The sequence below is a fragment of the Pseudorca crassidens genome, chromosome X (genome assembly GCF_039906515.1).
Source record: "Pseudorca crassidens isolate mPseCra1 chromosome X, mPseCra1.hap1, whole genome shotgun sequence".
NCBI classification, from domain to species: Eukaryota; Metazoa; Chordata; class Mammalia; order Artiodactyla; family Delphinidae; genus Pseudorca; species Pseudorca crassidens.
In genome coordinates, this window is record NC_090317.1 from 98,096,711 (window position 1) to 98,108,868 (window position 12,158).

At 59.9% G+C, this 12,158-nt stretch overlaps 1 protein-coding gene across 3 annotated transcripts in view; it reads left to right on the forward strand.

Annotated features, from left to right (window-relative positions):
- The window catches only part of BCOR (BCL6 corepressor), a 116,333-nt gene that overhangs the window by 21,609 nt on the left and 82,566 nt on the right, over positions 1-12,158 (forward strand). The window contains exon 1 of one of the 3 annotated variants that reach the window (XM_067723813.1): positions 7,245-7,435. The exons of 1 other annotated variant lie outside the window; for it this stretch is intronic. The gene's annotated coding sequence lies outside the window, so the exon portion shown is untranslated. Of the gene's footprint in view, positions 1-7,244; positions 7,436-12,158 lie in introns of those variants that run through there. One more of the 3 variants, XM_067723812.1, reaches the window with a different exon arrangement.

Sequence of the window (12,158 nt, forward strand, 5' to 3'; positions counted from 1 at the left end):
CCGGCCCAGCCTCTTCGCTGTTCCTCGCTGCGGCTCCGCGTCCCCAACGCCGAGCAGAGGCGCTGGCTGCTGCCGCCCCGAGCCTCCGGCCGCGCGGGGGCCTTCGCCACCCCCCACCCCGCGGCGGCTGCACTCTGATGCCGCCGTCCCCACACATGGTCTTCATTTCGCACACTAGCTGCGTGCTTCCTCTCCGCTCCCCTCCTCGGGGCTTTTCGGAACGAGGAGGGAGGTTTAGAGGAAGTTGGAAACCCAGCGAGCCCAGGGAAAGGGGGAAAACCCTCGCTCTCGTTCTGAGCTTCCGAGGCGGAGGGGAGCGCCCCGCGGAGGGTGGGGCAGAGCCTGGGTGTCCTCCCCTTCCTCAGGTGCGGGAAGGGCGAAGTGAGGGGTGGCGGTCGGGGGAGGACCGGGAGCTGGAGAGCGAGAGCTCCAGGTCTGCTTTCGCTCCGTTCCCTCGCCCGCACGCACCGGCCAGGGCAGAAGTGACCCGCCCTCTCGCAACGGCACAGCGGGCCTGGGAGCCGATCGGATTAGCGGTCATCAAATGGGACCAAAGACACCTCAGACTGTCCCCCAGCTCCCGCGCGGGGGAGCTCCCTGGGCCTTTGCCCCCTTCCTCCTCCAAGATTGAAAGCCCAGAGCCGACGCCCCACAGGCCCGGGGTCCGGGCCCACTCGGGGGGGGGGGACTGTGGTGCAGAAAGTTCTAGTCAGGGTTTACTTGTAGCTTTGCGCCCCCCATCCCCGCTGTCCTTCTGCGATTCTGGGCCAGCCTGCGGCGGCGTCCCCGACTGCTCCGCGGTCCTGGGCAGGGCAGGAAGCTGGCACGGCCGCCGGCTGGGCCGGCGCCACTTGGCCGGGCCGGCTGCTCGCTGGAACTCGCGCGGCACCTTCGCGCCGAGTCGGGTTCCCGGGTCTCCCGCCCGGTCACCCTGAGCGGCTGACCACCCCCACCCCCCCGTCCGTCGTCCTCCCTCCGGAGTCTCCCTGTCTCCACCCGCCCTCTCAGCTTTTCCCCTCCTCGGTCTGTCTCAGGAGCCCCGTAGCGCAGTCAACCGCCCTTCCCGAGATTCAAAAAGAAGTTTTGTGTTTCCCCGGGGGCAGCAGCCTAATGCTTCCCTTGTTTTCCGGAACAAAGCAGACATTCAGTGGGGAGGGGGCAGGCGCTGACTCCTTCCCCTCCCCGCAGCACCCCGCACCCCTGCAGGTTCAGAACGCTCGCTCCCGGGCCCCGGTGGCCTGGGGGTGGCGTGGGGGCCCTCCTTCTCCGGGCTCGGCTACAAAAGCCTCGCCCTCGGCGCCTCCCCCCTTCCCCCCCAGCCTCTGCCGGGAGCCGGAGAGAAGGCGACAGGGTGTTTGGGTGAGGTTCCCAGCCTGGGCGGGGAGGGGGGGGCGCACGCAGCTGTTTACAGTGTGCCTGTGCTGCTGGAAGCTCAGCCGCCGCCGCCTGACAGCGTGGGGCACCCGCGCGCTGCCAGCTCAGAGGAGGCGCGGGGCGGCGAGCTCTCCGGCACTCGGCCCGAGGCCTCGGCAGCCCCGGGGCCCGGGCGCGCGGGGATGCTCGAGGTCTCCAACAGCGCATTCCTCTTCTAGCCCACAGACATTCCCCCCCCTCCTCCCCAACAATGGTCTGAATCCGGTAGTGTATCAAAGGAACTGGGGGGAAGGAGTGAAGAGCTCGCAAGGGGCGCTCAGAGCAGTCTTTGCGCCCGGCTTCTGGGCACTCCTTCCCCTCGCCGGGGGTTAGTTCTCCGGCCAGAGTGAGCAAAGCACACCACTCTTGCGACTCGGAGATGCTTCTCCCTCCGGATAGCTCTTCGCAGGCCCACCTGCCCCTGCCCACCCTGCCCGATGGACTTCCCCTCGCCCCACCGCCGGGGGAACCGCTGCACTAGCTGTGCCCACGCGCGCCAGGCCTTCTTGTCCGCGCAGCGCTGCCTTAGATCCCGCTCCAGTTCTTCCCCTCTCCCGGGCCTGTGGCCGGCCCCCGGCGCCTCCAGCGCGGCCTGAAACTTGATCCCGTGTCGGAAGGACAGTGTGTAAACACCAGGCGCGCTCCGAGAGCCCGCGGGAGGTGCCGGGCGAGGGCCGCCCGGGCAGCTCCGAGGCCCCGCGCTCCCGCCCGCCTGCTCGCCCCGGGCACGATCGGCGGGGCCGCCGCCTCGCTCTCTGCCTTCCCAGTTGGCTCAGCTAATTGGAGCCGCCGCCGCCAGCGCGGCGGCCTCTTGTTGAATTTTCTAGATCGTAACCGTTCAGTCGTGGCTGCTTGCGGCTCCCCTCCCCCTCCCACAGCTGTTATCTCCGCCGGCAACTTGTTGGTGGTGGGGACCGTCCCTCCGCTGACCCTGGCCTCAAGCTCGGTGTACACCCCAGCAGTTCGTAGGTGTGTTTGTGTGGGGCACGGGAGGGGAGGTAGAGTCTTATCCGAACTGTGAGGCTTCGCGCCAGGATCTCAAGCCCCTTGTTTTGGTGGATGCAAATGGTATCCAGGGGATCCTACGGGCAGAAAGCCATCGTCCTCGCTGTCTTGAACCAGGAGGTAGTGAGAGTCCCGGAGAGGCTTCAGGAACAACTCCACCAGCAGTTTTGGTTGGTTCCAGGAAAACGTTCAGAAGGGCGGGGTGGTGGGGAGGCCCACCGGGGCTGCCTACCTCCTCCAAAGCGAATCAGCTCTGAGCTTGTGCCAGGAGGCCCTCCTGGGCCCTTGGGTCCCCCCAGCTGAGCCTCCCTTCTCCCTTGGCCAGCTGTCTCATACCCTAGTCACGTGACCCTGCTAGGTGCAAACTGCGGGGTCTGCAAACTGTCAGGTCTGCATGGGTCTGAAGGAGGCCCAGAGCCTGGCCCGACGGCCAAGGTGGGAAGGAGCCAGGGAGTTTGGTAGCGCCGAAGGACTCAGGAGGACGTTGCTGACGATGCTGGGGCAGTTGCTCTATATCCAACATTCGCCCTAGAAGGTCTTCCTCTGAAAAGAACTTTTGCTAGTGGGTTTCACAGGCCCGGGGCCCGGTGTTGTAAAGGTGACTGCACCCCCAGCCCAGAAACGCATAAATACAGGCAGGCAAACTCCCAGGGGGCTGGGTCTGTGAGCCACCACCGAGGGGATCTATAGCAGCCAGAGAGCATCAACTTTTCCTGTGACAGTTCTGAGAAGGGCCCCCTGTTCCCTCCCTTTGATGGTTTCTCTGACAACTGTTAGGGAACAAAGGGGCAAGGCCACTGGCTCATTAACTGTCATTTTCTAACACCTCTTTCCTTCCCTTCTAACTTTTACCCAAATTGCCACTTTGGGGTTTTCCTGAGGTGTGCTTTCTATTTATAACCAGAGCAAGATTTCCGACTCGATCCATATTGATTTAAGCTATGGTAAAAAAAAAAAAAAGGGAATCTATAAAACTAATATTATAAGTTAGTGTCTGGGATAACACTTCAATAGGTCAAGTTCACCTAGTTCTTTGGCATCTATAAACCTCCAGGCCCTTCCAATCAGATAACCTAAGTGTGTCTCCCACTGTTAGTTTCTCTTCTCTTTCTGTAGTAGAAAAAAAGGAATCCTTTCAAAGATGTTTATTCTTCTTCACCCCTTCGCTATCAGTGCGCGAGAACCTTGTTTCTGTGTAGAGGAAAGTGTATTTCTGTGTTTTGATAAAGAAGAAAGTAATTTGTGTTCCTCTTCAGGCCTGAAAAGATAATTGTGCGTCCCGGGAGCTCGCTCTTCTCCTGGCTGTTTAACAGACAATCTGGATTCTTGTTCTGTAGCAGGAGTACTTCAGTGTCCCAGCCTCCTTCTCGTCGTCGTCCCCTTCTCTGTCACCAGCCAGCCATCACCAGGCCCTTCAGCAGGTCACATGGCCGAGGGTTTCTGTCTTGAAGGCTGGTGGTGCCTCAGAAGACCCTGTGACTCCGAGCCTGATTCACAGTTCTTTTACTGTGCAAAGAATATTCTGAGCCATTGGGATTCCCAGTCCATCTCCCTGAAAGCTTATGCCAAGAGCTCCCCATGGGGCCTATCGGTGATGGATGTCATGAGGCCCTGGGAAGGAGCCATTATGGTGGGAAGTGTTGAGTGCTTGCCTGCAGGACGCAGACCTGAACCAAACTGAAGTGCAAATGGCAGCAAAAAGGACGGCTCCATCCACCTGGTAGCTTGCTTGGAAATAAATCCTACCCCATCCCACTCCCCAGCTAGTAGAGCCTGGGAGCACATCATTCCTTTGGCCTCCCTTTAGCGTGACTTAGGAATGGTACGGTTCAGCATATCAGGAAGCTGAGAGGCATCCACTACTCCTCACTTCCCCTGGCTCTGGGCTCAGGAACTTGCTGTTCCTGCCTCTTTAGAGGAGCTGGTTGTGTTCCCGAAGCAGGATCGCACTGTGCCGCCTCCCCAGGGATCCCCAGCTATTGATTTTTAATATCCGTATTCAATATTGTGTATTAAATATTGAATCCATGCACGAGAGGATATGATGCAAATCACCAGCCGTGCCTGAGACTTTAATAGTTGTTTTATTGCCCGGAAACCACAGTTGGACGCGAGGCATCCTGCAGCCGAGGCTGGGGGTGGGGATGACAGGCAGAGAGGAGAGCTGAGCAGACAAGCAGAGCGGGGCCTCCCAGAGATAGAAGACCTCTGGAATAGCCACTGCTGAAGGCATGGCCAGGCACCGACAGCTCACCCCTGGGCAGGTGGGTTGGGGGCCAGCTCGCAGGCTGCTATGGAAAGAGCAGACAGAGGCTGTTGGGTGAGACCTGAGTAGAGGAAGAGGTGTGAGGCTGTGTCCTTCCTTCCTGGACTTCCCTAACTGGACTGTTCATTCCCGTCCGGCCATCCCCCTTCCCCTCCACACAGATATTCACCCAGACACACACACACACAGAGCTATTGAACAGGAAAGTGAACTTGGGAGCAGGAAACCCCAGGCCTGGGGCCTCCTCCACCACTCTTAGCTCTGAGACCTTGGTGCAGACCTCTCTTAACCCCTCTGGGCCCCATCTCTCTCCTCTGCCAGTGGGGGTAACGCTATCTGCTCTACCTCCCTCACAGCCCGGTGGGGAGGCCGGTGCAAAGGAGATAATATTCAGGGAAAAGGCTTTTGTAAACCGTCAGGCCCCACATAGGCTGGCTGAGGGATTAGTGCTGGCTTTCCCTTTATGCTCCCCTTGTCCTCCAGGCTGTGGCTCCGGGCTGGCTTCTTTTCTCTCAGGCGTGCGCCCCCTCCCCTGTTACGGGCCCTCTCCTCCTCTCCTCTGGCCACCTCAGCTTGGTCTCCCGGGCTCCCCACTCCGCCGGGGCTCTGCACTCAGGCTGTGCAGTTAGGTTTCGAGGACGCCCAGCAGGGAGACAGGAAGGGCGAGAACGACTCGTGTGTGTGTGTGTGTGTGTGTGTGTGTGTGTGTGTGTGTGTGCGCGCGCGCGCGCGGTGGGGGTGGGTACAGCCAGTGTGCCGCCAAGCCAACAGCCGCGGGAAAGCGCTCAGCTTCATTCGAGGAGGAGAGGCGCGCTCCGCGGCTTGCTGCCCCGGGTTGCGGAGCCAGCGGGGGGAGAAGTGGGGAGGATCAGTGAGTAGGGGGCGCTGCTGGCCCAGTGGGGGGTGGGGTGGGAAGGAGCGGCGGAGAACTTGAGGCTGGGGGTCTCTTCTCACATGACGCTGTTCCTCCTTGCGGGAAGTGCAGTCTTGATTCCGATTGTTGGAAAGTCAGGGCGTGGGCTTTGCCGTTGGGGTCTTGCGACCGGGAAGCTGGAATGTCAATTCTGTCGAGGGTGGCGGCCTCCCAGCGCCTCCAAGTCAGATAAACAGTTGCCAGAGCCCCCCCCCCCCCAGGGTGGAGACTCGAGGGCTGCACTCTTGCCTTGAGAAAGTGCGGAGCTCCTCAAACCCATACCTTTGTCCGGGGGTCAGGGAGGGGCGGGGACCAGAGGGGTACCTATCATTTAAGCCCACTCCGTGGACCCCACCATCTGCTGGGAAGGTCCAAGCTGACTCGCCGAGCCAGCCCAGGCCCAACAGAGACCAGCTCTGGCAGTAGGCCCTGCCGGGAGTCCGCGTCGGCTTCCCTGGGCGCGCAAATCGGGGGACGCCAGGCAGGGCCTGGCTGCGCACGCCTCCGCGTCGGGGCTCGGGCATCTGCTGCTGCCTGCGTTTCCGGGTCTGCGGCTGAGCCTCCCTGGCTCTCTCCTCCCGCTTTGTTTCGCTGCCAACTTCTCGCCTGCCCTCGCCAGTCTCCTGGGTCGGCCGGTCGCGCTCTGCCTCCCCGAGTGCGTCTCAGCTTTTACGCTGCCTCGCTCTTTGCGCACGTGTGTGACCGCCTTCCCTCAACCCAGGCTCAGCTCGGCCTCTTCTCGCGGGCTACTTGGCACTGCCCTCGGATCGCTGCGAGTGCGCACCCCTGGCGCCCCCTCCCCCGCCCCAGGCTGCAGCGTCCGGGGCTCGGCGACCTCCGGGACTGAAACATGCTGAGGTTCTGGTTTAGCTCCCCGAAAGCAAACCTAAGAGGGCTCGGAGTATCCCTCACTGCGCTCCTCGTTGCTCCCAGCCCTAGGCAGCAACTGGAGGGGGACTTTTATGAGACCTACTTTGCAGAGTTAAAGGGAACCACTTCTGCGGCCGACCTCGCGCCGTCTGTGGCGTTTTGCGAACTCTCGAGACTGTAAGCCTCTGAGAATTTGAGAACACGGCTATGCCGCTGACCCGAAAGTTGGCCGGACGTGTGGGTCCGGGTGGCGGTGCCCGAACTGCGTGTGCATGTGCGGATCGCAGGGACTCTCGGTGGATTAGCCGCCACAAAGGGAGGAGGACGGGGCGCAGGCCTTGGACGCTGGGGCTGGGGGCCAGCCGGGGGCCTGCGAACACCCTAGGCCCCGGGACAGGTGAAGACACCCTTCCGAGCCCGCCCCCTCCCCCTGGGACCCGTGCGCGGCCGGTCTCTGAGGCGGAAACACCGTCCAACTCCTTGAAAGTAAACTTGCCGCGAGGGGAGCGAAGGGGGAAGGGGGCTGGCGGGGGTGTCTGCGTCTGGAAGGCTTGTGTCAAGTTTCAGCCCCTAATGACTCGCGGTGGCAAGGTGCCAGGGCCCTGGGAACGGCGGCAGGGGGAAGGGCGGCGGGGGGTCGGGGTGAGAGTGACCGGACTCGCGAACCCAGAGGCGCACCGCGCGTTCTACGGCCGGAGGAGGCCGGCGGGGCGGGGGCGGCGGGCGGGGAGGGGGCGCTCCGAGAGCCGCCTGAGCCGAGAGGAGCTCAGGCATCTTCCGCAATCCATTCATGCACTGAAGCGCGTGCAGAGCTGCTGATCGCTGCCATTGTTACTCGCGGGCGGTGTGGGAGCCGAGCCTCCACTCTGGCGAGAGATAAATGGCCTCTGACAGCCCCTCCTCGCCAAGAGAGCTCCTCGGATTTCACCGCGCGGCGGCTCTCAGGTCTGTGCCTCGCTCGCTTCCCGGTGAGAACCTTTAAATCAGCCTCCCGGCCCTCCCTCCTCCCGGACGCTGCCCCCCGCCTGCTCAGGCCCTGGCAGGGCCCCGGGCGCGCTGCGCGCAGTCTCCGGCCCCCTCCCCACCTGGTGGGGAGGACAAGGTGGGGAGCTCCGGGCGGACCCGCGGGCCGCGGGGGAGGCGGCTGGAGCCCCCCGCCCCAGCTCCGCACCTCCCCCGGAGCTGAGCCCCGCGCCCCGCCTCCGCGCCCACAAGATGGATCAGGCTACCGTGCGGAGAGCGGGCTGTAAATATTTAAAAAGTCTCTCGCGCGCCGGCGGTAATGGCTTTCGCAGTCGGAATGTGTGCTGGGAGAAGAGAGGAAGGGCGATGCGTGTACCGTGTTGCGAGATGGGGGAATTGTTCCTATTCCTCCCCCCCACGCCCTGGTCCGGGGTGGGCTGCAGGTTCCGGCTTCCCGATTTCCCGCCCTCCGTTCTCTGCCGCCGCGTCCCACGATAGTGTTTAGAACGCCAATCGATAGGGAACTTGAGCATGGCACGGCGACGGAGGCTCGGACGAGGTGACCTGGAGCCACTCTCCCCTTCAGGGTCTCCCGAGGTTCTAGGCTGGGACTGGTCCGAGACCCCTGGTCCAGGTCCGCTTCTCCCTGATGCACAGGGGAGGGCGGGAAACGCACAGGTTGAAGCCCCCTGAGTTTGGGTGGTCGCTAAAGCCCGGACGGGGGTCTCTGCAGCGGGGCCCTGAGCCCCGTTTGTGCCTTTGCTCCCCTCCCCATGCCTCTCTTAAGCCTTGATGCACTCTAAAGGAGAGCCCTTCCCCCGCGCCCCCCCCCTTTGAATCGGAAAGTAGCTTTGTGGCTGCTGGGACCAAAACCTGGGAGGAGGCAACGCGGGGAGATTGGGGGGGAGGTGGCGGTGCCTCGATCCCAGGCTCAGTGGAGGTCACTCGTGGAGGTGGAGGGGGATCCTTCGTACTGCTTGCGACTGCGGGCCTGGGATCTTTAAGGCTGAGCCCAGCCGAATGGAAGAGGTGGGGGAGGGGCATCCAGCTTTCTGGGCTTCACGGCTGGGAGAGGTTTAATGGGCCCACCACAGGGTGTGTGCCGGCTGAGGCTGTCGCCTTTGCCAGTGGCCCCTCCCTGGCGGGGCGGGGGCGCCGAGTTGCCCAGAGCTGGGGCGGGCCGGGCGCCGCGGGTTCGCGCGGAAGGTTGGAGGGTGTGGGCCCAGGCTGGGGCTGCTCCTCTGCACCCGTCCGCTCCGCCCGCTCGGGGACCAGCCAAAGTGTGGGTGCTGGCGGCATGTCAGGGCGCGCCAGGGCTGCTCTCCGCGTTCGAGCGCGTGGAGCTCCCGACTCCTGGCAGCTCCGCGCACGCAGCTTCCAGGGGCTTGTGTTGCGCCCTACTCGCTTGTTTGTCTCGTGTGAGCCTCGTAAACCGCCCTGATTTATTACCCAGACTAAATGCTTAATTTGTGAATATGAAACAGATTAAAAGGGGCGGGGGGGAGGGGGCTTGGGGTCGGCATATTTTAGCAATCAGACCAAAGCAGACCGGCAGATGTTTCAAATTTGTCGACATTTTCAGGCTCATGTGGAAAGCCAGCCAGTATGGTCAAGAGGTCCTTTCTCCTTCCTTCAACCTGAGAACTTGGCAATGATCAAAAGGAGGTGATTAGTAGCTACAGAGAAAAGACACCAGCAGGCAAGGAGTTAACAGAGGCAGAGCCCTTCACCTCCAGGATTGGAATGGGGGTGAGGGGTGAGAGCTGGTCACAAAGGCGAGAGGGGGTCCGGACTAAAAAGGCCCAAGTCCTGGAAGCCAACTTTGAAGAATAAAGTAGGGGATCCATTAAAAGTTAATTCAGCAAATAAACTTCATTTGCGATAATACAAACAGGAAAGATGGAAAGGCCGACTTAAAATAGCCAAAAGATAATAAAAAGAAATAGTTTTTACGTGGCCCGTACATGTGGTCGCTACAGTGATCTGCAGCGGCATGGGCCTCTCCCGAGCACCCTCTCCCTTTGAAAAGCCCCCATGTGTACAGGCAGTGTTTGGGTTTTTTTTTTTTTTTTTTTTGGCATTTGTCATTCCGGGGCAACTTCACACATCAAAGGCGAGCACAGTGTTCTTATCAGCTCCCTGGTTTCAGCCGCCCAATGAAGCAGATACAGTTTCTATAAATTGGACTTCTCCTCTGGGTTTTGATTGATCATCACCCTATGAGATTATTGAAAGTCTAATGTCTCATTTCACTTTCTCCAAGGGGTGAGGAGGGGAACAGTTTATTGGAAGTCAGGCCACGTGAAGATTCTGGTGTTGTGCAATAGTAATGTCCATTATCCCGGGTATATCAGCCTCTGGAAAGTCCCGTGCATCTCCTGCCGGTACCTTGTACCACCTTCTCCCTACCCCCTCCAGGTCTCGGCTTCAGTGACTGTGAACAGGTACAGTACAAACTAGCGCCTTCTGGAGCCTTTGTAATTAGAAGGAGAAAATGGCTGTTGACTAAAAATAAGGCAAGAAAAGATTCATTTTTTAAAACATTTATTATTAACTCAAGAATCCCCTCTCGAGGACCGCTTCCTACTCCAAACGTTTTTGTTCTCCTTTTGCCTCGGTACCATCTTTCATTTTCTTAAAGTTGATTATGGTCCCTCTGTCTTGTCCTCAGCCAGACAAAGGCTTAGGGAAAGTCAGAGAACGTATTCATTATATGTTTCTTGTAAACTGACTTTCCATTTCCCCCTAACACGTTTAGTTGGCTTGGTGTTTAGTTCAGCACTCAATTGCTGCAAATACGCTGCTTAAAAATGCTGTCTTTATTAAAACAGATAAATGAATGCAGAGACCTTTCTAATTTCGACTCGCGTGGGCTAGAAACAGAACAGAAAACCGAAAGCGAGAGTAAGAACGAGGGAAAGGCAGCGGGGAGGAGAGAGAAAAGAGACCAGGACACACACACACACACACACACACACGCAAGCACACGCAAGCACACACACGCACCGAGCTTTCCTTCTGCCATTCCTCCCCCCTCAGGCCTGTTAAACTGGTCCATACAATTGTCCCTGGCCGCACCCTGCAGCTCGCCGCCTAAGGCGATCATTAGCTGAGAATGGACAGCCTCCTCTACCTGCTGGCAGCCCATCACTTACCAGCCAGGGGGGAGGCTGGCTGCAGGCTCCTGTGCCTGGGCTGGGCCCCATTTGCTCAGCCCGAGAGGGGTCCTGGGTCCTTGCCCCTGGGTGCATTGGTGCCTAATTAAACTCTATCCAGGGCGACGTGCACTAAATATACGAAGGCTGAGAGGAAGCTGGGGTGGGCTGGGGTGGGGGGGAGGCGGTCATTACCTGGGCAGAGAAAGTGAATCTTCTGAGAGAGACAGGAAGGGATCCCTCGGGTCACTCTCTGTTTGTCCTCAGCAGAGCGTCTGAGGGCACATTTAACTCTCGTGCTGAAATCAAGGAGACATGGAAATGAGGAAGAAAAAAAAAAAGTCCAGAGCCCACACATAACTAAACAGGGCCTGTGTCACCGCCAGGCAGGAGGGAGGTCTTCCGTAGCTCCGAACAGACAACGCTAGCTGCAGAAAAATGACTGGGGTGCCCTTGTGGCATTGGAGTTATTGCTCATGTGCCACGGCCCCGTCGCACGTGGGAGCCGGAGCTGTATAAATGGCTGTGAGGGCAGAGAGGAGCAGACGTGTCAGGAGCCCAAGGACCAGGTGTGTAGGTTGTGAAGCTAAACGGACCGTGGAAAAGCAGAGGAAGCATCCTCTGCTGAAGGCCAGGGACCCCACTAAGACCGGAGCCCTGGCAGGACGGAAATGGCCAGACCGGGGCTTAAAGCAACAGCTGGGAAAACAGGAGTGCGCGCAGATCTCAGAGCGTAGCCGCCAGGGCTTTGACTGAGCCCCCATTTAGTCCAGCTGAGGAAATCGGTTCAGAGCGTGACAACGCTAGCTCAAGGTGACACATCAGTGGCAAAAGTAGGACCAGAGCCCAGAGCTCCCTGCTTTGGGAATCAGAGGAGGAAGAGGACTTCTGGTTAGAGAGGGACCCAGGGTGATCTTGGTCACTGCAGAGCCCAGGTATTTTTGTCACATAGCGTTTGTTAAGCGCTTGCTGTGTGCAAAGCGCTGCGCTGGGCCTACGAGACCACAGTGCTAGGAGCCCTCAAAGGCCCGAGCAGGTGAGTAGGGGGTAACACAGGCCATGAAGGACGGTGGGCGAGGGAAGAAGGAAGCTGGCCACTCGAAGGGCCACAGCGAGGTTTACGGGAGGGCAGCCTGGACATGAGGCCACTCTCCCAGGGATGGAGGTGCGAGAGAGGCCATCTGGACCAGGGCCTCTCACTACGCTGTCGTCGGAGGGCCTGCCAGCTTTGCCCAAGGCAGGCCGGGAGAGTGAGTCTCGTGCGAATGGAGGAGGCAACTTTTCTAGCTCGAGCACTACCTGCAGCTCTCTCTCTTGCTCTGGACAAATACGAGAGTGTAGCTTGCCCCCCAAAAGCTCCTGGATAAATGGAGGCTCTCTGGGGGAGCTGGTAAGGGAATACCGCCTCCCTTAACAAAATAAACCCGAGACTCCAAGGTGTAGCATTGGAAACAGTCTTCCAGCAGAGAAAGGGGGCTGGCTTAAGTGCCCCCCCCCCTCTGCTCTGCGCCCTCTGGATTCCACCTGCCCCTTGGGGCGCTCGCAGTGTGATCACAGGTGCCCTCCCTGCAGC